This window comes from Excalfactoria chinensis, chromosome 4 (assembly GCF_039878825.1).
Source record: "Excalfactoria chinensis isolate bCotChi1 chromosome 4, bCotChi1.hap2, whole genome shotgun sequence".
Lineage (NCBI taxonomy): Eukaryota > Metazoa > Chordata > Aves > Galliformes > Phasianidae > Excalfactoria > Excalfactoria chinensis.
Window position 1 is genome coordinate 59,522,606 of NC_092828.1, and position 24,897 is coordinate 59,547,502.

General features: G+C 39.3%; 1 long non-coding RNA gene across 1 annotated transcript; it reads left to right on the forward strand.

Moving 5' to 3' along the window:
* The first annotated feature begins 860 nt into the window (after positions 1 to 860).
* Positions 861 to 23,893, forward strand: LOC140250966 (uncharacterized). Its single transcript, XR_011903342.1, has 3 exons — positions 861 to 921; positions 21,365 to 21,432; positions 23,758 to 23,893. It is a non-coding gene; the product is annotated as an uncharacterized lncRNA (long non-coding RNA).
* The last annotated feature ends 1,004 nt before the right edge of the window (positions 23,894 to 24,897 follow it).

The window sequence follows — 24,897 nt, forward strand, 5'->3', positions numbered from 1 at the left end:
TTCTGCAGGGAAAGGCCAGAAAACAGGAGCTTAATTCTTCCTCAGTGTCTGGACAAAGGACAGCACACCATGATACAAAGGGATAAATCTTCAGATAGAGATTTAAAAAAGACATTTGAGGAAAGGGATTGTTGTGGGAGAGATGAAGGCTCACTAATGGATTGATAATGCCAGGAACTGGCAAGACTGCATGTGTTCTGGAACTGAATTCTGCCCATGCAACCAGTGGCACAGAAATTACTTCTCTCTTTTATCTCATGTGTGACAGCTAACAATTTAATCTGCTCTGTTCATTATGCAGGTTGGCTTCTCTTCCTAGTTAGTGGATTATGGGAACAAAAAGCACTGTGGTTGTGAAACAATTACTCTGATCCTCCGATTGTTTGTGTGCTATAAAGCAAGATAATCTTTCAGATATTAAGCAAATACATTTAGGCTCTCAATAACCTGACATTCAGCAGTGTGCTAGGTATTCTGATAAGCAACTTGTAGGCTCAGGTTTCATGTGGAAGTCAACTTAACAAGAGGTGTCATGGGAACAATAACTTGGAGTCCCTCTTTGATCAATCGCTTATGTGGAGTTACTTCATTTCCCTTTCAAAGAACAATCTCCCTTGAGTCTGAGGTGAGGTCTATAGGAATCTTTGCTGATTCAGTGTTGGTTGCTGTGTAAAACAGCACTGGGGATGACTGTGGTCTCTTCTGATCCTTCCAAGCTCTTATTCAAGCTTATAAAATTGTGCAGAAGTGGGTGAGTGGGGGGAACAGGTGGACTGAATGGGATGGAAGCTGGGAATTCTTCAGTGCTTGTTTGTCTCTGATAGAACGGCTCTTTCTCTTTCAGAGACCCCATTTGTCAGCTGAGGAGGACCCTTTCTAGGTCAAGGGACTGCCACCTTGGGGCATACTCTCAATCACAAGGTAAAAGTGGACAAGTTTAAACTCTTTGGCATGTATAGTGTGAGAAAGCAGGAAGTTTTTTTAGTTGCCAGGAACCTCTGTCATTCTGTCATATCCTTTCCTCCTCTGTTTGTTTTTTTGTCTGTGGCATGGGTATGTGCAAAATGAGCTCTATCTTTTCCCCCTTTTCAAAGGTGAGATAACAAATACTACTATAATAAACGTTTGTTTCCTTTGAACTAAATGTCTTCATCACTTAAGTCACCCTGCCTCATGTTCATCTTCTTGAAAAAGTTTTGTTTCAGTTTGATTTCTGGTTGACAGAGGAGAGGAAACGGATTTTCTAGGAGGAGAAGGCTTATGGCATGCACATTACTGTTGGCAATATAGGTGTTTAGAGCACAGGAACTTCTAGAGAGGCTAGAGCTTGGGGGTGTTTTACTTTAGTCCAGGTGGAGGTGGAATCCTTATGGATCTTTACAGATAAGAAAGGCATCTGAGTCTCATTCCTGGCCTGCTGTCTTCCTGCTTGAAGAACTCTAAGAGTTGATGTGGTGCAAACCAAATCTTTTTTCCATCCACCTGCTCTTCTTCCTGCCTGTCATAGAACAGCTGCTCAGATTGGCTTGCACAGATGTGTTCATGAAGCACAGGCTTTCCCTGTACTGTCACACTGTTTGGGGTTAGATGCTTCAAAGGTAGGTGTTTTCATTCATTTGTTCATTGTCTCTCCATCTCTTGATTTTTAAGAGCATCAGCGTGTATGAGAAAATGACAACTTGTTCCATTAGAATTATCCCACAGATTGACACAGTCTCATTTCCCTGTGTGTCCTCAGATTTTGTTTCTGTCGGTTTTATAATTCAGGTGGTGTGAATAAAATCTGATGGCAGAGAACTGTTGAGATATAAGTACTTTAGATCTAGCGTGATTTCATTGGTTCATTAAGTAAGGGATGAAGAGAATTTGCAGACTGTCACATTTTCAGTTATTTGAATGTTCTGTTGCCCTAGTCTCTCCATGTGCTTTTCACCAAGCTTTAAGTTGTACAAAACCCTTATCCTTTACCTGCCCATGTCCTGGCTTCTCCATTGCTTTGCATTTCTAAGCCTGAGGTACTTGGAGTCTAGCAAAACTCCTTGTCTCGGCACCCCTGTATCTTTTCATCTCTCTAGTATGTCTCTGATACAGAGATGAGATATCACATGGTTAGAAAGAGAAGCAGCTTTCCCTTTCCTTGAGGGATGCTGGATTAGTGTTGCTTAGCTCCTTGGCTGGCTGGCTCTGTGAACCAGCATTTTATGTTTTCTCCTCCAATGCTGCACTCTTAGAAAAGGGAGTGCAGCAGGAGTGTCAGTGGTTGAGAACACTTAGCCTGGATCATTTTTGATTTTGTGTCTTAACATATAGCAGTTTTAGGGCTGTGCATAAAGCCAATGAAGCATAAAGAGCATTAGAGATTTGGAGAGTCTCAGGATGTGGCTTAATTGTTCTGGAAATGAATCAGTTGGGATATGACTGTAAATCTGTCTTCTCTGTCTCTGTAGTATAGTCCTTCTGCTTCTGGGTAAAATGTTTGACATTTCAGAAAAGAAAGAACTAGTATGTAATGCAGGGCAGCCTCTTCTCCATATCGATTGGGTGATGTGGAAGATACAGCAGCAACAGTCTCCTGACTCACGCATGCCATTGTATTCATATTGATTTGTCAGCATTTATGAAGCTGTAATATCTTTAAAATAAGTGTAGTCTAATCTACTGTCTAAGTTCTAATTGTCTTATTTTTGCTTTATAATTTTCTTATAAAAATCTATTTAGTTCTTCTCTTGAGCATTTGTTCTTTTGCCTCAGACATTTTGCAGTGATGAATCTTGGTTTGATCTTTGAGACAGCCAGGACAGACTTCTGACATAGTGTAGCAAATATAGCAGTTTTTGATGATATGGGTAAGTCTTAGCTATTTTTAAAAGGTCCCAATCGTAGTGCTTTGAAGTCTTTACTTCAGTAGCCCACAGTGAGGATCAGCTAAAATCACAAAACCAGGATCAGAGTTAAAAAGCATTAGGAAACGGAATCTTTTGTTATCTCCCATATGTAGAAGATCCTGTGCAGAGACTGCACCTACTACCTCACCAGAGCAGTTCTGAAATAATTTTTACTGTGTTGTACTTGAAGGCTGTGACTGAAGGCTTCTCTGTAAGTGTACTTAGTTTAGCAGTGAAGGAGAATGCAAGGCCACTGAATCTGTTTTCCATTTTGTCATTGGTAAGAGAGGGAATCATTTAGCAAAAAAGATTACTAAATAGGCAGTTTTCCTACACTCTGTCTCTCTCTTCTCTCTACAATTGCATACTTCCACCCACACACTGTTTTCTCCACAAGAATTGTCTGCATGCAACTGAACTACAAAACCATTTCCAAATTTGTTACCAGAAAGGAAAACAATTTTTCAATTCACTTTTACCTTGTAATTCCTTCATCCCAATCAGTGGCTTGCGCCTCACGTTTATTATTCATGTCAGGAATTCTAAAGTGAGCCACTTGTTTTTTATTATGAAAGACAGATCTTATTTTCTGATCATGGGCTGTAGATACAAAGGGATGTTGATTATAAAACCATTATTTAAACTCTGTGCCCTTCTCTTAGTTTATAGAAAATATTGCAATTATTTTCCTACTTGCACAAGGCTTGGACTGCTGTGACTGGACTACAGTACAGATCTGCACTATTCAGACTTTAAACTTCCAAGCCTGTACCACAGTGGATTTGAAATGCAATGCTTTCTGGAGAAAAGTATATTAATTTTTTCAAAAAGGTCTGATGTATCAACACAACTATGCCTTTGCTGCTTGTTTGTGGAGCTTTTGGATTTCCATTGCCAAGGTTCCACTGTTCAGGGAAAGAAGATCTAGGTTTGAAGGCTATATCTAATATAGGGACAAGGTCACTGTATACCAATAATGGCTATGAAAATGCTGCTGAAATTGTCTATGTTTTGTATGTAGATGTTTGTAGATCTTGAAATGATGGGACACAGAGGTTTTTTTCCTCGCTGAAGCTGACTTTGTTAGCTGACAGTAGCTTACGTTGGGAATCCTTTTTGAGCCTTTTTAACAATATCAATATGTATTTGTTAGACCAAAGGTTGAATTAGCACACAGTCTAGTGAAACTAGTGAATGTGATGGGTGGCATCAGCTGACAAATCCACCACAGTGTGTGTTGTTGTGGTTGGCAGGGAATCCTCCTCTGTGAGCCGCCTGAATGGTGCTTTTCTCAAGCTGCCCTTCCTTGTGTTGTCTGTTTTATGTGTGCAAGTCAGGGATTGTTCAGGAAAGCCATCTAGTGAAATCATCCAAGCATTGTTGTGTGATAATAATGAAGTATGAACATTAGTACATCTGCATTTGCTACCTCTGAGGGAAATATTTTGGGAGCAGAAGTTACTGAACACTTGGAAGGATGTTCAGCTAACAACATTACACCTTTTTCAGAACATCACTTCTGCAACTAGCATCTAGTCATTTCTTTCATGACCCCTTTATCCTCCTGGTCATCCTGGTATGTTTTTCTACCATTACTTGTCCACATAGTTCTCTTCTGTTGCATTATTAATGGTAACCTTTTCCCTGCATGCTGTCTTGTTAGTCAGCCATTGTTTTGACCTCATGGCCTGAGTTATCCAGGAGGAAAATGTCAGTGGACAAGCTTGTAGCTTGTTTGGTGTCCCTTCAAGAAAGCTGAGGGTTTATTTTGTTTTATTTTATATATATATATATTTTCTTTCCACCTGTGGAAATTTATAGCAGCTGCCACTGTTGAAAGTGCAGAGCACAAAGGTGAGGCTATAATTATGGCTAAAGGCAGATCCCTGAAATGTTGAGCTTTGCCCCAGTGCTGTGGATTGTATCAGAATTTCAAATAAGGTGAATCTGTGTTACAGGAGAAGCAAAACAGCAGCAGGAAAAGCCCATAACTAACCAAATAATACAATCCCTGCTTGGCCCAACACGTGATTATAGAAAAGCAAATACAAAAGCTTTCTCTGGAGAAGTGTTTGTGAATGGCAGGGTATGTTTGTTTTTTGCCATCATATCTAGGCTCGACGGAATGATTAATTTTTATCTATCTATCTATTTATTTATTTATTTTTCCAAAGGAAGTGTGTAATGATTGCCTGTTGATCAGTAGTGTTTTTTGCAAGGTAGAGTAATAACTGCAGGATTATCGTAGCTCTTTTGACAATGTTACTTCCCTAAAGATTTCTCTCATTTCTTCTTAGACAGAGAAATGGAAATAAATACTTTCTTTGGTCTTCTAACAGTCCCTAGACTGCAGAAAGATTATGACTATTAGAGCTTTTTATCTGGACATGTTTTATCCCATTTACTGTTTCCATTTTCAAATAAACATTTAATTGTAATGAATGTTAACAAAGACTCTGGCATACGATCATTTGAAGTGACAATAAATTCAGTGTTGAGCCAGTTGTAACAATTTTCTTTTTTCTTTTCTGTTGACTCCTGTAACTTTGGACCATGCCCAAAGTGCTCTTTTGACTTCTGATGTCTCCTTATCTTGCCAATGAAATCTGATGATCTTAGTGCAGCTGAGATGCTGAGGGTGTTTGAAGAGTGAGAATAAAAGGAGGAACTGAGTTATTTGACAGTAGATCTGATAGAGAAGGAAAAGAATGATGTTGTAGGAAAGAAGATGTAATCTTAAATATTTACCACTCTGTTGTCAATGTCTCTGGGCTGATTTAATATAGCATTATATAAAAAAGTAAATTGTGTCAGACACACTTTCATTTTATATGAAAAAATAAATTTAGCTGCAATCCAGTAAATGTTTAGGAAAGTAACAGATATTGTCTTGTATAAAGAACCCGAGATCAATATCAGTAACTTTTTAAAAGGACCTAAAGTTGTGCCTTTATTGTATGTTATAAATAATACTGTCCTTAATATTGTGTCCTCAGGCAAACAGACCCGCAACTCTTTAAGGAGTAGAATTTCAGTGTTCAGCGTGCTTAGTTTTTGCAACCTGTGTCTGAGTTCCATATACCTATGGAACTTATTGCTTTTTTTTTCCCCTAGGAAAGTTTACTGCCCTTTATTATTATTATTATTATTATTTTGTGATGACTGTCTTTTCTAGGATTATTTCGTTAGCCCTGGTTCAGACATATAGAGCTAAAGAACAAAATGCTCAGAATATTCCCTTTACAGGTCATCAGGGATACAGCACCTGGGATATCTAGAGAACTGTAATTTTTCAGTTGTTTTACAGGCAAAGAAAAACACCCAAAAAACAACAAAGTATAACCCAAGTATAATGTACCTCTTGTTATTTTATGTTTAAATGTTAATATACGTGGATTTATGTGGAAACCAGACCCCTGCAGCCTGCTCCACTGATGTCAGATTGCCATAAATTGATGGGCTAAGAAATGATGGGGGTTCAGAGGTGATTCCTGGGTGGGTCAGACATCCCTGCCTCTGGGGTAGCGGTGCTGGTCAGGCAGGTGGGGAGGGAGACTGGCAGCAGCCTCAGCTGTCTGGTTGCCTTCTGCCGCTGAATGCCTTCTGGGCCCTGTGACCTGGAATGAGGGTTGTTGCTTGTTCGCAATGGGATGGTGCTTGACACGCCGTCTACAGGCCTCTGGCAAAAAGGAGCTCTTGCTGGGAGGTGAGCCTCAGCTGGGCTGCATTCCCCAGAACCTGGCACAGACAGCATGGGGAGATGGATGACCGTAGTTTGAAACACCAGCAGTCGCCTTTTCCTCCTGCTTTTCCAATTTCTCTTACATCTTTTGCACCTTTCCATATTCATTCATACCTGCACTTTTACAAAGCTCAGTCATTTGCTCTGTTTCTCTTACAGAATGCTTTTCTAACACAGCTGAGGAATTAGGTTGCTCTTTCAGATGTTAAATATGGTGTTCATGTGGCTGCAGGTAGCAGCCACCCAGACACAGAGTTAGCCTGGTCATCAATATGTTCTGAATTGGTGTATCCCAGTTGCTTTTGATCTAAGGACCACCTATCATGGGAAAAAATGCATGGACTGTTGTGGGCTTTGTAGTTAAAATGATTAACTTTAGAAATTTGGATATAATTTATGCTTTCTTATGCTTTGTTTGGTGACTTGCTTTTGTCTATAGGAGTGCGTATATGGTTTTATTAAAAAAGGTGACTATCATTTCTTTCCAAATGTTTTGCAAACCACAGATGGAGGAACTTCTCAGTCACAGACAAAATATTTCTGAGTCAAGCAGAAGTTAACGTAACTTGTCAATTACACCTGTATTTTCTTGTCAAGCTCCCAAACTTAAGGAAGTTGGAAGGAATTGTGTTTACCAATGAAATTCATCTGGAGGCATAGTTCATAGCAGCCTCTAGGACTTTAGCTAAGCCGCACCTGGACTGTGTGCAGGAATCAGCTATGATGTGTTCAGGTGTCCTTGGTATAGAAGCTAGATTTCAGGAATAGAGAAAATATTGTGCTTGCTTGGGATGCATGCAGATGTTGAATTGAGGAGCAGGTATGCACTCCTGCCTTGTAGAGGGGAAATCTCTAAGGCTGGTAATAAAGATATAGCTCAAACAGCTTCTGTTTCTGCTAATGATGACAAAAATAGGGCTGCTAAATAGCACTGCCTTTCCTTCTGGCATGAAGTCCATGACAAATAAAAGACAGGCATTTATTCTGGTCTTTTATGCTGGAGAAACTGGTGGCATTGGATCTGGTCTGGAATAAAAGGAACCACAGTGTAAGATGCTCTGGAAATGATTATTCAGGTGAAATGAATACTGGGGAGAGAATGAGAAAGGAGAGAATACATAATTCAGTCAAACAATAGAACTAAATCCTTTCATGAGAGGTTTCATCAGAAACAGATTTTTTTCTTCTTGTCTGGCTTCACCTCTTTTTTTTCTTTTTCTTTCCAGCCATGGGCTCTTATTTAGATTCATTAGTGAGGAGCAGACTAGTAGCTTCTGGTGCTCAGTCCCTACTGAAGTGGAGCTCGTCTCAATTACCTTTTACTCCAAACACTGAGGAAAATAAAAATACCAGAGTCCATAATAGGGGAAAAGCATCAATAATAAAATTGAAATGCAACCTCTTGCTCAAAATTTTGGTCTGCCAAGAGCCCTGTGCTTTTTCTAAAGCCAATTCCCATCCTATTATTTTATAGTTAAAGGAGTATTATTCTTCTAAAATGCTGGATTAGATACACACCTTAAATTAATAAAAAAATAAGGCTGTTATATCTATCTGCTCATTTTTAGTCTGCAACAATGAGCTGAGATTGGCCTGACAAAGAAAACATGCATATCAGAGAAGTGCATATCTAATATGAATCTGTAGATTGATTAGATGTGCACAGAGTACACTTGCATGATAGGAAAAACATTTTCAGAACTCTAAAATGAAGTTGCCAGTTCTCTGAGATAAAACATTCCTCTTCTGTATTTCCATTCACCCTCTTTTTTTTTTTCTTCCTTCTGCACATCTCCTAAAATTCTGAATGAGGGATATATATATATATTTTTCCCAGCTAATTAAACCTGTGATCTGTATGATTTCATTATCTCAGCTTCACTGGATCACTTTGTGTCTAGAGTAAGAAAGAAAGATTTGATCAAGTAAGTATGTACAGTTTGGGAATGCTTCAGTTTCACGTGGGAGTTGGTGTAGGTTTGTGCCAGATTTTATTTTAGATTATTATTTTTTTCTTAGTAGAAAAAAGCAAGATGCAATTAAAGGTCATCAGATATTTAATCTGTTAGGATCTCTCTGAAGCGGGTGCCTGCGTTGCTCAGGTGTGGTGCTGGGTGTGTTCTTACTCATCTCATTGCTCTCCTGGGCAGACTGGCACCAGAGCCCAGCAGGCTCCCAGAGCTGTGCTGAATAGCCCTTGCTGCACGGCGCGTCCCAGCGTGTCTAATTGCACTGTAATGAGGGATTAAAATCCACAGCTATGACCTGCCTCAGAAGGAGGGAAGGGGGAAGATGTTGCCAGACACAAGTTCTGAGGTGCTCAGCCTTTCGGACTCTCTGCTTCTTAGCCAGTCCTCCCCAGCTCCTGTTTCTGTATGCTCAACTTTGCATATTTTCAGCTTTTACTCTAAGAACTGCTATTGAGAAGGTGTAAGTGAAGTCATCCACCAAATGTTTTCATTGTAACCTTTGATCATCTGTTATTTTGAATGCATACCTCAGATAAATGTTAAAACAGCAGATTAACTTTCACAGTTCCTCTCTTTTTCCTTTCTCTACCAAACCAGTACACTAACTGGGACCCGGACAGGATGCTCTGAATTATTTATCATCACTGGCACAGGTGGCACCTTGTTGTCTCCCTTCTTCTCACAGTATTTATCCATGCAGATGTTGGGGATGCAGAATAGGATGTAGCTCAGACCTCACTGGTAGCTTCCCTCTAGTGCAAAACCTGGCCTTTTTTTCCACCTCTTTTGTCTGGTTATTAATGCACGTTGCTAATTTTCCCCTTCTCCCTGAGTACTTTTGTTTTGAAGTAGACTGGAGGTTTGGGTGTAATTGAGGACAGAATGTGAACCTTTGGAGTCTTTGTATGGGAGGCTAATTAAGGAGGGGGAATTCTGGATTGTACTCATCTTTTCTTCTTCAGGAACAAAGTTGTAAGTAGGGTAGAGCTCTCAGAAATCACAAAGGAACAAGAAGATACCCAGTGCAGGCAGAAAAGCAAGCCTCCTTTAGATGGTTTGGTCGTTGTTGTGGTGTCTTAGGAATAGCATGGGTATTTCTGCTAAGCGCTCTGTATCATTAAATAGTGTAAGCTCTTTGCATTATTAATTGTTCTCATATTCTGTGAAGCAGGGAAACAGCCAAAGGTGCATAATCTTAATTCCCACTCTCCTTATATAATTTAAATAGTGTTCACTGACCTTTAACTGGAAAATGATTTTTCAAAAGCTCTTTCCAAATCTATTTTTTACTTGACATCCATACTGTCAGCTATGCCTGAGATTTTGCCAAGCTTAAGAGAAGGTCAGAACGTTATAGAAAACAGATCATCTTGCTTCTAGCCACACTCCAATAAAAAAATAAAACAGATCAATAAAGAGTGTTGAAGCCATATAATCCAAATTTTGGAAATTCCTGTTGGCAGAGGCACTTACAGGTATTAACAGAAAATATGTTTTCTTTAAGGATGAGTGGCTGCAATAGCTGCTGTCAGTCAGTGACTGGGAGCTTTCTCTGCATTCAGATATCATATCCAGCTCAAGAGTGTATCATTCAGGTGGCAGCTTCCTTTTGGCCAGACTAGCAAAAGGAGAAACACATCAGTACCCTCACGACCCTTCCAGCTAAGCTAACATTTTTTTGGTAACTTGGAAATGACCACGTTCAATAGTACGTCACAAGTGATCAAAACAGCAGAAAGGAGAATTCATTGCTATTTTTAAATATTGCATATATATATATTTTTTTCCCTATACCATAGCTATAAAAGGTTCCAATGAAGACCTGATATATTTTCTAACTCTTCATCTGACTTTTGTCTAAGTAAATGTTCAAGGCTAAATTCAAGGAGTTAAGATGGCAGCAGCCAAAAGAGATCAATAGTTATTATCTTTTTTTAAAAAAGTTGTACTTGATTTGAATCAATCTGGTTGTAAACTTTGGTCCATGCATTGTACAGTTTGAACTGCATCCCGGGATGATCATCCACATTTAAAACAACTGGAGAAGGGCATAGATATGTTGGCACATGTGATTGATTGATTTATTTTTAGGGAAATTGTTCAATCATGCCTTCTTAATGTTGGGAACAAAACACCAAGCTGGAAATGATGAAATGTGTTCACCTTCAAAATTTCAAGTTTTAAATGAATCTAATTTTTTAATATAAGCTGTTTTTCCGCTACTTTTCCATGTGATGCTTGTACCAGCCCAGGCAAAACAGTATTATTCTGTCCTGAGACAGCCAGGACTGAACAGTCATCAAAACAAGTGACTAAAGGTCTGATTAATTCTAAAGGAGTGGAGATAAAGCTGCTGCAATACGGTGTCTTTATTTGAACAGTTTATAATGATCCTAGCCTGAAGTGTTTTGCTAAGCACTGACATGTTGTGTTAACTGGTGTTGTAGGGCATGTGTTAGTTTTCTGTAGTTCTGCTAATTATAAGTGTAACAGATCTATAAAACCATAAAGTTGATTCTTCTGCCAGGTCAGGATTGTTTTTCAGGGCAGATGTAGTACTGTGTTAGGTATTTAATGTATTAAGTGTTCAAGCTTCCAGAGCATGTGAGTCTGCAACCATGGTCACACTCTGAGATTCTCTGTGGAAGCAGAAGAAGCTCAGAAAACTGAATAGGAAGTTAAACAGCCCCCCTTTGAACACATGGGATGTGGGCATGAAGACTAATGCATGCTTTCCTATTCCCCACTTAATCTCATTATTCTACTTCTTACCTCTGATTATTCTCCAAGATGTAATCCTTAAAAATACGACTAGTTAATCCTAACGGACTTCCAAAGTGCATGCTGACTTGAGGTGTCGCTGACTGGGATTCTGTAACATCAAAATACGTTTCTGTTCCTCCTAGGGAGACAACAGGTGCATGCAATCCTTTTCAGTGGTGGTGGTTGTTGTGCTGGGAATAAAATACCTGGTCTTTATGTCTGACTTCTAATGCCCAAGGCTAAATTTATGGGACTGACAGTTGTTATAAACGTAGTGCTGTCTGTGGAATGATCCAGCTTGTTCTGGAAACTGCTGACAGGGAGCTCTAGCTCAACAGTTTCTGAGGATAATTTTCTGAATAAAGTCTCAGTGTAACTGCTAGAGAAATTAAATAACTTCCAAGGAGATTTTAACTTGCAAAAATTTCTTAGAGTCCGGAGACCTAGATTTTATGTGATGTCTCAACCAGACATCCCTGAAAATGGACTCGCTAATGCAAGGAAACCAGTCAGAGAATGGACCTTCTGTTCAGTGTTTATTAGTAAAACTGTAACTTCAGAACACAAGTACCTTTGTTTTCGAATGAAAACACAACCTGTTCCAATAGCCATCCTCAAATAAGTCCTGCCTGACATCTGTTGTTCCTACCCCCAGCATCACCTGAACATGATGGAAATGAAGCTGCTAAGTGTTGCATCAGCAAAACCTTTTCTGGTGAAGGCACCAGTTAGAAAATCTTTCCATTTAAGGCACATTCAATCAGAAGAACTGTCTCTTTCTCAGTAGCTTACATAATCATTTCTTATTTGAAGGCATTTGCTTAATTGTGTGATGTTAAAAGGTTATTTGCTGTTCAACAGTACTTGTTTATAGGGGAAATTACAGGAAAGATCTTTTGGTTTTTTTTGTTTTTTTTTAATTTGTTTTTAGTTTACTTCCTGAATACTTTAAATATGAACTCTTGTGAACTAAACTGTATTTTCACCAAGTAATGCCTGTGATTTTAGGCCTGTTTTGCAAGGGAGATATCAATGATCCATAGTTGTAAAGTTAACAAGCTGTCAGGTATTAGGCCTTTAAAAAAATTAAACTGTCATTTACCATTAAATATCCAGTGGTACCAAAATACAGACTTTGCCCTAGTTTTTAAAGTCAGACTCTGCAGTGCAAGGGATGTTATGTTATTCTTGTTGCATATTTTGTATTATTATTAATAACATATTTTTCCTGGGCTTGTAAAATATAAACAAACCTTGAATCATCTGAATCTTTGCATTAAGTAGTGCATAGTGATAGGACAAAGGGGAATGGTTTTAAACTCAAGGAGGGAAGGTTTAGGTTAGATGTCAGGATGATATTCTTCAGAGAGAGAGCAGTAAGATGTTGGAACAGGCTGCCCAGTGAGGCTGTGGGTGCCCCATCCCTGGAGGTGTTCAAGACCAAGTTGGATGGAGCTCTGGGCAACCTGGTCTAGTACCAGATGTGAAGGTTGGTGGCCCTGTCTGTGGGTAGGGGGGTTGGAACTTGATGACTGTTAGGGTCCCTTCCAACCTAGTCCATTCTGTGATTTGCGAGTTTCACTGAATCGTAGAATCACAGAATGACTTTGGTTGAAAAGGACCACAATGCAGTTTCAGCCCCCCTGCCATGAGCAGGGCCACCAGCTACCAGACCAGGCTGCCCAGAGCCACATCCTGCCTGGCCTTGAACTCCTCCAGGGATGGGACATCCACAACCTCCCTAGGCAGCCTGTTCCAGTGCATCACCACCCTCTGTGAAAAACTTCCTCCTAATCTCTAACCTAAACCTACCCTGTCTCAGTTTAAAACCATTTCCCCTTGTCCTATCATTATCTGCCCTCGTTAACAGTCATTCTCCCTACTGTTTACATGCTCCTTTCAAGTACTGGAAGGACACAATGAATTGTCCCCAAAACCTTATCCTTTCCAAGATAAACAAGCCTGGTTCCATCAACTCAATAGTATCTGATGGTTTATATTCAGCAAATAGGTACAAAATAATGTTTCCTGGTGTAAAGGACTGTTCCTGTACCTCATGCTAAAGGTACTGAATTTACACCCACAAAGTTGGCTTTGCAGAACTTGCAGTGTCTTGAATGCAGCACCCCACTGTCTTGGACTGATTTTGCTGTGGCTCTCAGCTACTGTCATCATCAGCTCAAAGATCTCCACCCAGCCCTTTCTCTGCAGGGCCAATTTGCTCTTTGCCTCCTTGGCTGGGGCTTGTTTGCTCAATTGCGGGTACCTGTAGTGAGCCTCCACCTGTGGAAACCACTTGGCTCCATTTACAGTCAGTGGAATGAAGATGAATGTCTGGGGCAAGACTGGTCTCATTCTGCAAGTAGTGATGTGAAACAGTTTATATGATCCTGACCTTAACATGATTTTTTAGCAGAGTCTATGGAAACATCTGTGGCTGATATGAAGCCTAACTTGTGTGACCTATGAAAGCTTAGTCATCTAAGCTTAGTAGTTGGCAGTTATGTAAATATATCTTTGGGTAAATTCAGAAATGTCTTAAACCAAGGAGCAGTAGTAGCATCAGGTTGAGAAAGCTGTGGATATGAATGCTCACCTAAGTTGAAGTCTTGGCTTGCTTGGAAGTCTTGTTCTTTCTCAGTTTGTCTTGTAAAATGTAATAATGCTTTTTGATTGTCCATAAGGTAAGCTGCGGCCATGGTCACAGTTGTATAAGCTGTAGACCACCAAGGTATGGCAAGTGTTTGTGCTGGCTTTACTGGAAAATTTGGTGAAGATAACTTGGTGCAAAACCTGACACTTAAGTCCTGATTTTCATGTGTTACCATCTGTACCTACAGGATAATAGGATATGAATTTTACAGGATTTGCAGGTGCATGTGAAATTGATTGCAAACAGCAGCACTCAAGGAAAAGGCATAGGGGTCCTCTGCTTCTGGATATGTCCATGCACTAACATTGGCATTCATATGATGTTATTTACATTATCGTGCAGCTCTTATATATTGACCTTTTGCTGCTGGAAAATGTTGAAAGTGCAGAACTGTCTGTTATATGTAAAACACCAGAACTGTCTTGGATACACACCACAGGCATATCAGTAATAAACAATCGAGTGTTCCCTGATAACAGCAGCTGTCTAAGTCCCTACATCCAATTTAAGAGATGCCTGCAATAGAAATTCACAGTTTGGCCATTGGAATTTAAATTACACAGGGTGAAAGCACGTTAAAATGGTGAACTAATATAGCTGCTTGGGTCTGTAAGAAAGAAAAATTAATAGGAGACCATGGGATCAAGGTTGGCTAGCTGTGATTGAAAATTAGAAGTGTTGAGCACTGTGTGATTTCTTCTGTGTAAATGGAATGAAAGCAATTTTGAAAGCTTAACAAGTCTGTCTCCCTATTGCTTTTTGTAATTCAAAGCAAGTGTCTGTGCTGGTAATTTCTGCCAGTCTCCTGAAACCCCAGTAGTTGGAGAATATAATTTTGTTAGTTTTCTAAATTCTAATCTTTGTTTCTTCTTACAAGTTCTGTATGTGGGGGTTAGTGTTTCTTTCAGGGAGGAAATGCAATTTGAGTATTACAAGGTGTGGCATCTCTGCAACTTGCACAGGAGCTCTGGTGGTGTGCCCTGGAGTGCATTCTGGTGGAGCTGGGATGCAGCCTGAGCATGGATGTGGGAGCTGCAGTTTGATTCTTGAGATTCTGCCTTCTTCTTAAATACTTTGCAATTTGTCCTTGTCCATTTGATGCATAAATTTGAATATTAAATATACTTATCTCAAGTGTGGTCTACCTTCCATCTGTTTAAAGGCTGCAAGTCTTCTTAGTACGTGGTATTATGTAAGTGTGATAGGGAGAAAAATCTGACCTTTTTCTAAAACAAAGTACTGAGTGTCCCAGTGCCAATAGGTTGTGGTGGACAAAGTAGTGGCACTCAGAAGTAGCAGTATGTCATGTATTTATGAGCTGATAGTTCCCAGACTGTGAAAGACAGATAGAAGGGTAGTGATTCAGGTACTTAATTGTGGACACCTAAAGCATTTTACATCTAGCCTTGGTAGGATTGGTAGGTGTGAAACTGGAAGAATGGGATACCCATGCCTACCTGTAATGTCAGCTGAGGCAGAGGGACACCTGAAAGCATTGCAGGTGGCTGAGGCATCAATATCTGGGCATGTGGATCATTGTCGAAGTGGTGAGAGGTTAACAGTGACCTCCTGGCCTTTCTGCTTTGCTGAATTCATCAATATGAAACACTCTGCTCTTCTCTTCCCTTACTGTATGAATGGTGCTCTCATGTCTACTAGAACTTGTTTTTAATATTCAGCAAGGACCAGTCTGGGAGTATAGCATTTTGGCCATTGCAGATGTTAAGAGAAAGATGGATTGACACATGTAAATTGTTACATAACTTGTATTCAGAACTCATAATTTCTGTAATAAATAGAATATTTTTGTGTTGTATTTCCTTTCAGTTCACAAAGAGGAGCTACATACTCTCTAAATTATTTTGAGCTTTTTTTCCCTTGATATTAAGAGAGTAAATAGGAAAGGATCACAAGGTTTCCAGAATTTATTCAAACATGCAACTCTTTGGTTCCATGGTATAAAAAATTTGCTTAGAAAATGACAGCTGCTACAGCGGAAAAAAATGCAAACAGTATGGTACAGAAAAAAGGTCTTAAATTATCTTAGTATCTTTGCAATAGTTAACCACTAATTGAGAACCGGACTCTTATAGAGGGGCAGTAGTTCAGGTATGTGACCAACACAATCATTAATGACTTCATGTAGTTAGTGCAAACCAGAGAAAACATCTATGTACATTCATGCCTATTTTCAAGTTAATTATTTTATTTTGAAATAAAAGCAGCAAACATACTGCTTATCTAGATGCAACATTATTTTTCCCATTAGGACATGATGAACATACAGAAGGGAATGGGAGATGTGAGCTAGTAATGCATTGCTTAATTTCCATCAGTACCTAAAGTGATGAGGATTTGCTCTCTGTAAAGCCTGAATTCTAATGAATTTGGATGAAATTTTTCAGTGAAAGTGAGGGAAAAAAGTGATACCTGTGACATTCCTGGTTTCAGACAAATTGAAAAGAAAACAGCTGCAGAATAACAACCGAGTCTGGATTTAAATGCAACATTTGAACAATTGGGACTTCCGTAATGCACACTGTGGTAGGAAAACTGGATGTATTATAGCCTAATGAAAATATAGTTAGAAATTTGTTTCCAGACTTAGGATAGGCAGTATTCCTTAGGAGAATATCTGCTTGGAATAATGCCTAAATAGTTCTGCTTGTTGATTAGGTATGCATTTATTGGCAAGTGTTGTTGTACTTCTCTTTCATATATATTTTTTTTCTCCTTAGAACCCTCTTTGTACTTAGCAGTTTTTCCCTTTAATTAGTTGTCTTCATTGGTCCTAACATGTAGGAGAATTAAGCAAGGCTCTCCAGGCTGCTAGTAAGATCAAAATCTGTAAAATGAAGTGGAAGATGGAAATGAAACTTTGTTTGAACATTAAACAAAGAAAAATAATTATGATGAAGATCATCATAACAAGATGACTCCTAAATTACTACAGAGCAGCCTGGCCACAAAACTATAAAAAGAAAAAAAGAAAATCCATCCTAGCAGTTTGAATTTTAATTAAAATGTGTCACATTTAAGTGCTGTCATAAATTGTACCCCCAGGACAATGATTCCTGATGTTGGACCTAACTCTGATTTTGAATCAGGAGCTACTTTCACTCAGGTTACCATGGATTTACTTGAGAATAACTCTAGAGGAAAGGACTTTTGCCTCCTTTGTAGACCAAAACAAATATACAGTAAGGAAAACAGGTTTAAAGAAAACAGCTGCAGAATAACAACTGAGTCTGGATTTAGATGCAGCATTCGAACTTTTTCGCTTTATGGACTTTTCATGCTTAGGCACAAACAATCTGTGAAGCCCACTGGAACTGGGATCTTCTAAGAACTCATAAACTGTTCTGTGTGAAGCCTGAAAAAAAGGGTATCTGTAAAATAAGAGATGCAATGTTATGAAAAATGTACAGTAAAAATTGATGTTAATTATCTTGTTGGGAATTTATTTTGCTTATTGAAAAGTTTTGAATTTCATAAGAGAATAGTTGACCTCAGGTTGTCTGAAGATAAAGTCATCTCTTCAAGTGTTTACAGTGTCTTCAGAAAGAAAATACCATATTTGTGTGCTAACTGCAACTTACTGAGACTCCGCAGCATACAGGTAGACCGAGCTACCTTTGCCCACAGCTGAAATGCAATAGTCTCTGAAGAGTGCTCAACTGCATTGAGTGGTTTTGTAGATGAAATGGAGAACCAGGGAGGTGGGTGGCTGGGGCCCACAAGAGGCTGCTCATTGAGTTGCAATTACCTGAGCAGAAATTTAATTAGGGCGCTGATGCTGGCAAAACTGATTTTGTAAAGTTAGTACAAGATCTGTATTGATTGTAACTGCCTTTGAAAAACTAGCTAGTTTATGTAGCACCTGTGGCATGCCTTTTTGAATCTTGGCAGGTAGTGGCTTTGGGATGGGGAAATGCTGCTAAAACACGTGATGGATTGGGGTCATTCGTTTACATGGCAGACAGCTTCAGTTTTCTCTCTCAATAAGATACCATCCTTTCTTTTATTTTTATGGTAAGAAAACCTGCCTCTGTAATAGCAAAGAGATGCTACTGGAAACTCTGCAGAGGCTGGGGAAATGCCTGAAGGTCAGATCACGACTCACCACATCCCTCAGGTGTGCAGGCAATATTTCTTCAAAAATTGCTCCTGTGCTGTAATCAGCATGCTTGTGACCTTGCAAAATGAAAGAAGGCCTACCTACTTGTTCATCTTCAATAGGCTTTCATTTTTGCTGCAAGAAGAGGAGTCTTGCTGAGCCCAAATTACCATCTCTGGGCATTGTGAAAACTCTAGGGGATTCACTTGTTAAGTCAACCCTTCAATGAATATACATAAAAGTTGCTTTTTTTTTTTTTCTGCAGGTATGAGACTAGCACATTCATTTAGACCAGTGAGAGACCTTTGTTTTAGGAACAGCCTATTTCTCTTGTTCTCCACAGGGATTTTGTTGTGTTTATGCAGTATATTTCACTGGCTTAAAGTTACATTTAGTCTTCTATTATATGCCTGTTACTGAAACTTAGACTTGTACAACCTCCTCTGTCTTTGTGCATTTGGGAATATTTGGATTTTTTCCATCTTTTCCTATTGAATTTGAATGGCACCATTTTGCCCTCATGTCACTGCTGGAAAAAAGAAAAAATGTTATGACAGAGGTGCGACTGCAGACTTGAATAATGACTTAATACCCACCCTCTTCTCCTGTTATATTATTGGAATAATGATATAACTTTACTATAACAAGATCCAATGGATGGAACATCTTCCCCACAGGGATGGACTGAGAGAGCTGGAGCTGTTCAGCCTGAAGTAGAGAAGGCTCCAGGAAGACCTGATAGCAGCCTTTCAGTATCTAAAGGGGGCTGTAAGAAAAACTGGATGCTCTTTAGTAGGATTCACTGTAAGAGGTCAAAGGAAAATGGTTTCAAACTAAAAGAGGAGAGATGTAGACTGGATGTAAGGAAGAAGTTTTTTATAAGGGTGGTGAGGCACTGGAATGGGTTGGCCAGAGGTGTGGTGGAAATCCCATCCCTGGAGAGATTCAAGGTCAGGCTGGATGGGGCTCTGAGAAACCTGGTGTAGCTGTAGGTGTCCCTGTTCATTGCAGGGGAGTTGGACTAGATGACTGTTATGGGTTCTTTCCAGTTCTAATGATTCTATGATTGTATGATGATTTTAGAAACTATTAGTGGAATTAGAGACTAGCTCTATTTTGACCAGTGTGCAGTTTTCAGTGATACTTCACATCTTGCTGAAGGTTACTAATATGCAGTATAAATGGTAAAATATATTGTAAAATAAAGTAAATACTATAATCATTTGGCTCTGATAAAGCTGCTTCTGCTGTCACCTATCTAACACTAATCTCGATACTACATTAAAGCAGAACGCAGATAGCTTTGTGGTCCTCTGTTCTACGGGTAGAATCAGTGTGAACACAAAAAAATCACCATCCCTTGTAGTAAAAATAATACTAAAAAATTCAGAGTGCATTAAAGGTTTAATTGTCAAAAGCTATTCATCAGAAGTGAGATGAGAACTACATATTGTCATGTCCTCGCAGCGAAGGTTGTGCTTTGGCAGTTTCCTATTCAGCAAAAGTCCTAGCATTGGCATTGCCTGCCATGGCACCAAGGTGACTGCACAGCTCAGCATTACGCTTTGGTCACTTGTATGTGGTTAAAGATTCCCTTACAATGGTCCTCTTTGTATTCTGTTGTGGTATTATTTTACTACTCTTTTTTTATACTGCTGGGCTTAGGGAGACAATTGTAAGTAATGAAAGATCAAGTGCTGGGATTGTGGCCCTGATAATTTAATGTGCCCAAGATTTCCTTGTGCTATACTCTAAATAAGTGAAGATGTTTCAGTGGAAAAGAAGATATTAATCTTAAGGAATGCAAAGTGCACTTAAAACTGAAGGGAAAAAAAAACAACACACAAACAGTGTTGTGAGTGATTCAGTAACATCTTCATTTTGATTTTAAATGTATTTGAGTCTGTGATGGACAAACTGCTAACAACAAAATCAGAGCAGGCAGAAATACCTCCTCTCAAATCTTTTTGACCTGACATACCTGACATGCAATGATATGTGATTTCCAGAAAGAAGACCTAAGTATGAGGCAGCTGTCAGGGGAGTGAGGAATGCAGGCACATATCATGGTATGTTTACAAAATGTCCACCTCCCACACTCCCTTATATAGAGTTTTCAGCACAGGAATGATGCAGAAGCTATGCATTAAACTCTAGACTTCGTGGTAAAAGCTGTCTGCAGGTCTGTTTTATGTGTTATTGTCGGAGTAGATTTTAAACATAGGATGAGCCAAGTTTTAAGTGGAGGATCTGTTCCGCAAGGTCATTCTGTAGAAACGTGAGTAATAGGATGCTAGAATCGTGTCATCTTCTGTTAGATATTCATAGTCATATGTGCTGTCTTTGGGGGAAAATGAAATAGAATTCCTCTTCTAAAATAAAATCATGCTAGGTCTGTGCAAGTGACACACTCAGGAAGCTGTGCTGTGTGGTCAAAGCGATCAACAGGTTTGTTAACTGAGGGCTCCCTGCTGCCCAGATAGCACTGTTGTCTTGGATCCCGTACAATCCTCTGAAGTCAGGAATGCTTGGTGCTGACTTCAGGTGTAGCAGTGTTGCACTCCAAGAGCCATGGGTTGGTGAAGGCAGAACTTTAGAAGGAACTAGAGCCACAGAAAGTGCAAAGCTATGAGATAGGAAACGTGGTCGTGTATATGAGGTCACACCATTACATGTTGAAGAGAGTGGAGCTCCACATCTTTGTAAAGCTACAAAATGTAATAAAAGTGTATTCTCAGGAAGTGCTCAGGAAGGGTATTCTAAAATGTGTTATTGAACATTATCCCTCTGACCTCTTCTATGTGTTTAAGGCTCACTGTTGCATTTCCTCAGTAACCACATTGTTTATAATTTTGTAGAGAGATGTTGCAACTAATGTACTAATTCATGAGAGGTTTCTGTTCATAGATGACCTTTAGTTAGACACAGTTTTAGCTGGAATGATATTGCCTTATACTTCAGTATTACCATTACTTTATTTTTTTCCCCCTCATAATTCTTACTACTTCTGGGCATCAGCCCATTTTCTATTTTACTCCGTTTCCTGCTTTGTTGACAAAGCAAATTCCATTATTTTCCAACTCAGAGATCTTCTGCCTGAAAAAGTGCTGTCTTTCAGTATTTATAATACAACTTTCAATTTATTTACTTATTTATTACTGAGTTTACTTTAATGCATCGAATGTGAAGCTTTCATAACACTCTTAAAAACCCGAATCTATTCTTCTTTTACAGATATCTTGGAGTGATCTCGAGGAGGAGAACAAGTCTCATGCTCAGAGATTTTTAGGGAAAATTCTTCTGTAAGCATTTTCATGCAATCTTTTGACAAAATGGTCATTACCCCACTAATCTTAAGGAGTGTAAGATGTATATATATATATATATAATTATAAGATGCTATATACAATACCGAGAATCAATCATCTTGGTAAAATTTTGTGCACACATTGGGTTCCTTCTCTAAAAACAAAATTCATAGAAGATTAATAACAAGAAATTTATCTAAGCATCTACCGACAGTGGCAACAAACTCCACAATTGTCTGAAACATTACAGTGCTTCAGTCACCTCTTGTTTTTCTGAAGAACTCTACTCGCTGTTGTGAAACTCATTACAAAGCTGGGCTGTTTTTCAAAGCTGACTGCTTCTATGGGTGGGGGCAGTAATAACTTCTTTCTTCTGTGTTTCTTTTTATATTTCCAGGGTCTGCTAGTCCCAAGTATGAGCAAATTGTGCATGGCCATGCTTACATGGGCAATAATATATATATATATATTTATCTCCAGGGGCAGCTTCTTGTGTTTTTCTGCTTTAAACAAGATTCTGCAAAATATTGTCCATCTCTGTGTCATGATAATACATAGCATTACTTTTGTGTTGCTAGAGAGAAGTTTGTTGTAGCTTGGATCTAGCACAATATTATCTTGACATACACTAGAGTACACACAATTACTTAACTGATAGTTAATGTCCATGAGAAAAGCTTTTCCTAGAGAGATGGAGCTTAAAAATAACCAGTGACCTCTGACTCTCCATCTGGCTGCACTTGGTTTAAAGCTGGGCTGTGTAATGCTAGATAAGCAGAGGAACTACACCACCTTTTGTTGTGAGAGCCTTTTATGGCCCAGGATTATATGGATGTGTCTGAAAAGCAGAGAAGCTCAGGGACAGGTCAGAGAGACAAGCAAGGAGCGAGGGAGTGGAAAATCTATTTATTTATTTATTTATTAAGTTCCTCTTGGAACAGGAGTGTACTCACAACCCTCTTTGCCACTTTTCCTAGTGCTGTTTCCTCATTTATCAATGTTTTTTTCTGCTCCCAAGTGGGTCTGTGCAGGGATATTTTGTGTACTACTGGCTTTATTTCAGTGCTGGGGCTTGTAACTTGGATGGGTGGTCCTGTTTCTTGTTTTTATGATGCTGCCAGTATTTGACCCTGGAGCACTGCAGAGGGGCATAGTAGCAGATACGCTCTGCTGTAAATTTGCCTCACCTAGAATGCTCCTTCTACCCTGCTGGAGTGCTATGGGGTAGTCTTTTTGGTAGAAACCTCAGTCTGCTTGCTCCTCAGCAGAAGGAGCCCTTAATTTATCCCTCTCACTGATGCACATACACACGCATCTTAAATGGATTGGTAAGTAATCATTATCTTGAAGTGGCAGGCGGTAATTGCTGTATTAAAATTCTATGTAGCTTATTTGCTGTGCAGAACTACAGCAGAACTGTATGTACTTGGCCAAGCAAGTTGATTAGAGATGCCTTAGGCATCATCTTTTCCAATTTTTAAAAGATTAATCATGCATAGTTTTCATATTAACTTAGAACAGGGCAAGGGGTGAATATGAGACAGTTCTTGCAGCATGCTCTGCATGTTCTGTATCTTTTTATGAGCCCAGGCTAACCTCTGTCTGTCTCTGATGACCCATTCTTGAAAGAAGAAAAGAGAAATATTGTAATGAATCCACCTTCTCCAGGCAGGGTTTCTGTTCCCCTTGGAAAAGATACAAATGAAAAGAAATGTTGGAGATGCTGAACGTTCCTGTTGACCTTGCCAGCATTAGAATAGCTATGGTAACGTACACTAGCATATGTCACAGTGTTAACATAGTCAAGGTGGAGAAGCTGACTAGCAGAGGTGCAGAGTGTTTGCATTGTACGAAAAATGACAAATGACATAAGCTAAGCTTGCAAAACTACTCAGCTGTTAGTGAATCTGTTTCTATGCCAGAGATTTTGCTATCTTTGTTTGAGCTGACAGTGATTTATTCTGCCCTCCAATGCCAGCTGATGTAGTTGTGATGGAAAACCTTGTTGTACAGTGTCCTGTAGTAAGTACAGGAATTACAGCAGTCTAAAGAGTAAGTTTTGCACATCTAACAATATTTAGAGAAGAAACTGAGACTAGCAAGTGCTTTGGTGGTCACTTGTCTTCCTGCAACTGCACGCAACAATTCTGCCTAAGTGAAGATATTCTTGTTCAGCTTCACAGGTTGTGAGGCTGTCTGGTTCAGGTCTAACAATAAAACTAGAAGAAGTATGTTATACCATATGGCTTTATTTCCATTGTGATGGGCCCAGCTGAGTTTTGAGAATGGACTGAGTCTGTTGATATCTTTATACTGCAGACTGGAGAGATGCCTGCCTAAAATGAACTGGGGTGGATGGTGGAACCAGAGCAGACACAGAAGCGTGAATATCCCAGATGAGAAGATGCCCATGCCTGTCCCTGTTCAAGCAGTGCGAGGCATTTCTGTTGTGTAGGTGGGTGTTCATGTGTAATTTAAAGACCCAAACCATGCAGTGAAGGCTTGCAGCCCAAATCCCACTGAATTATGACTATTAATCAGATTAAAGTTCAGTATAGAAGGCACTGGATAAGCAGTGAGACCTGTGATGTTAGCTGTGGATACAAGAAAAGGGAAGTTTGAGTGTAAGCTGATGGTAAAAACAGAATTCTCAGGACCTGCTGTCCACAGTCATTTGGAGGCTATGAGTTGTTTTTTTGGCTGAAAAGCAGTGTGAAAAATTCCCTTGTTTGTTACTCACAGGGGTGGAAATTTTGCAAAAACCACCAAAACCTACTTTAGAAAACTTGATGTACACTAGCCTACATGATCCTTGAGGTCCCTTCCAACCCGGGTAATTCTCTGTGTGTGTGTGTGTGTGTAAGTAAAAAGCTCAGTTTGATGTTTGTAATGATTTTCACAGCAAACAGTGATATCAAAAGCACAGGATTATGATGAAATGTATGAAAGAGTGAACTTCATATTGATAATGGGTATACTGAACCCAGGAGACAAAGGAGGGTGGGTTGCTTTCTCTTTAAAGCAATGGAAATTACTTGATTGCCATGTAAAAATAGAATGATCAGTATTGTCAGTGTCTCTGTGATTAGATGCTGAGGTTGGTCGGTGATTGTCATTGGATGAGATTCTGAGATAAGCGTAGTTAAATCACATAGAGTTGGCCGTGCATTTCTTTCTGCACTGTTGTGCAAAAAGTAAGTGTGCAAAAAGTGTGCACAGTTGCTTCCTTTTTACTTCTGTGCTGCTTGTGCAGTATGATATATAAATTTACTGTGTTCTTGATTAGTACTGCCAGCTGGTAGAGTTAATTTTGCAGTGAAGGTGGTTTATAGCATAGGGTTCGCATTTTCTTGATGGTTCATGACAGAGGTTGTTGTGCAGCTTATACACATTTCTTTCAACAACTGGATGCAAGAATGTACTTATGGAACTTCCTCTCTGTCCCTTCAGGAGAACATG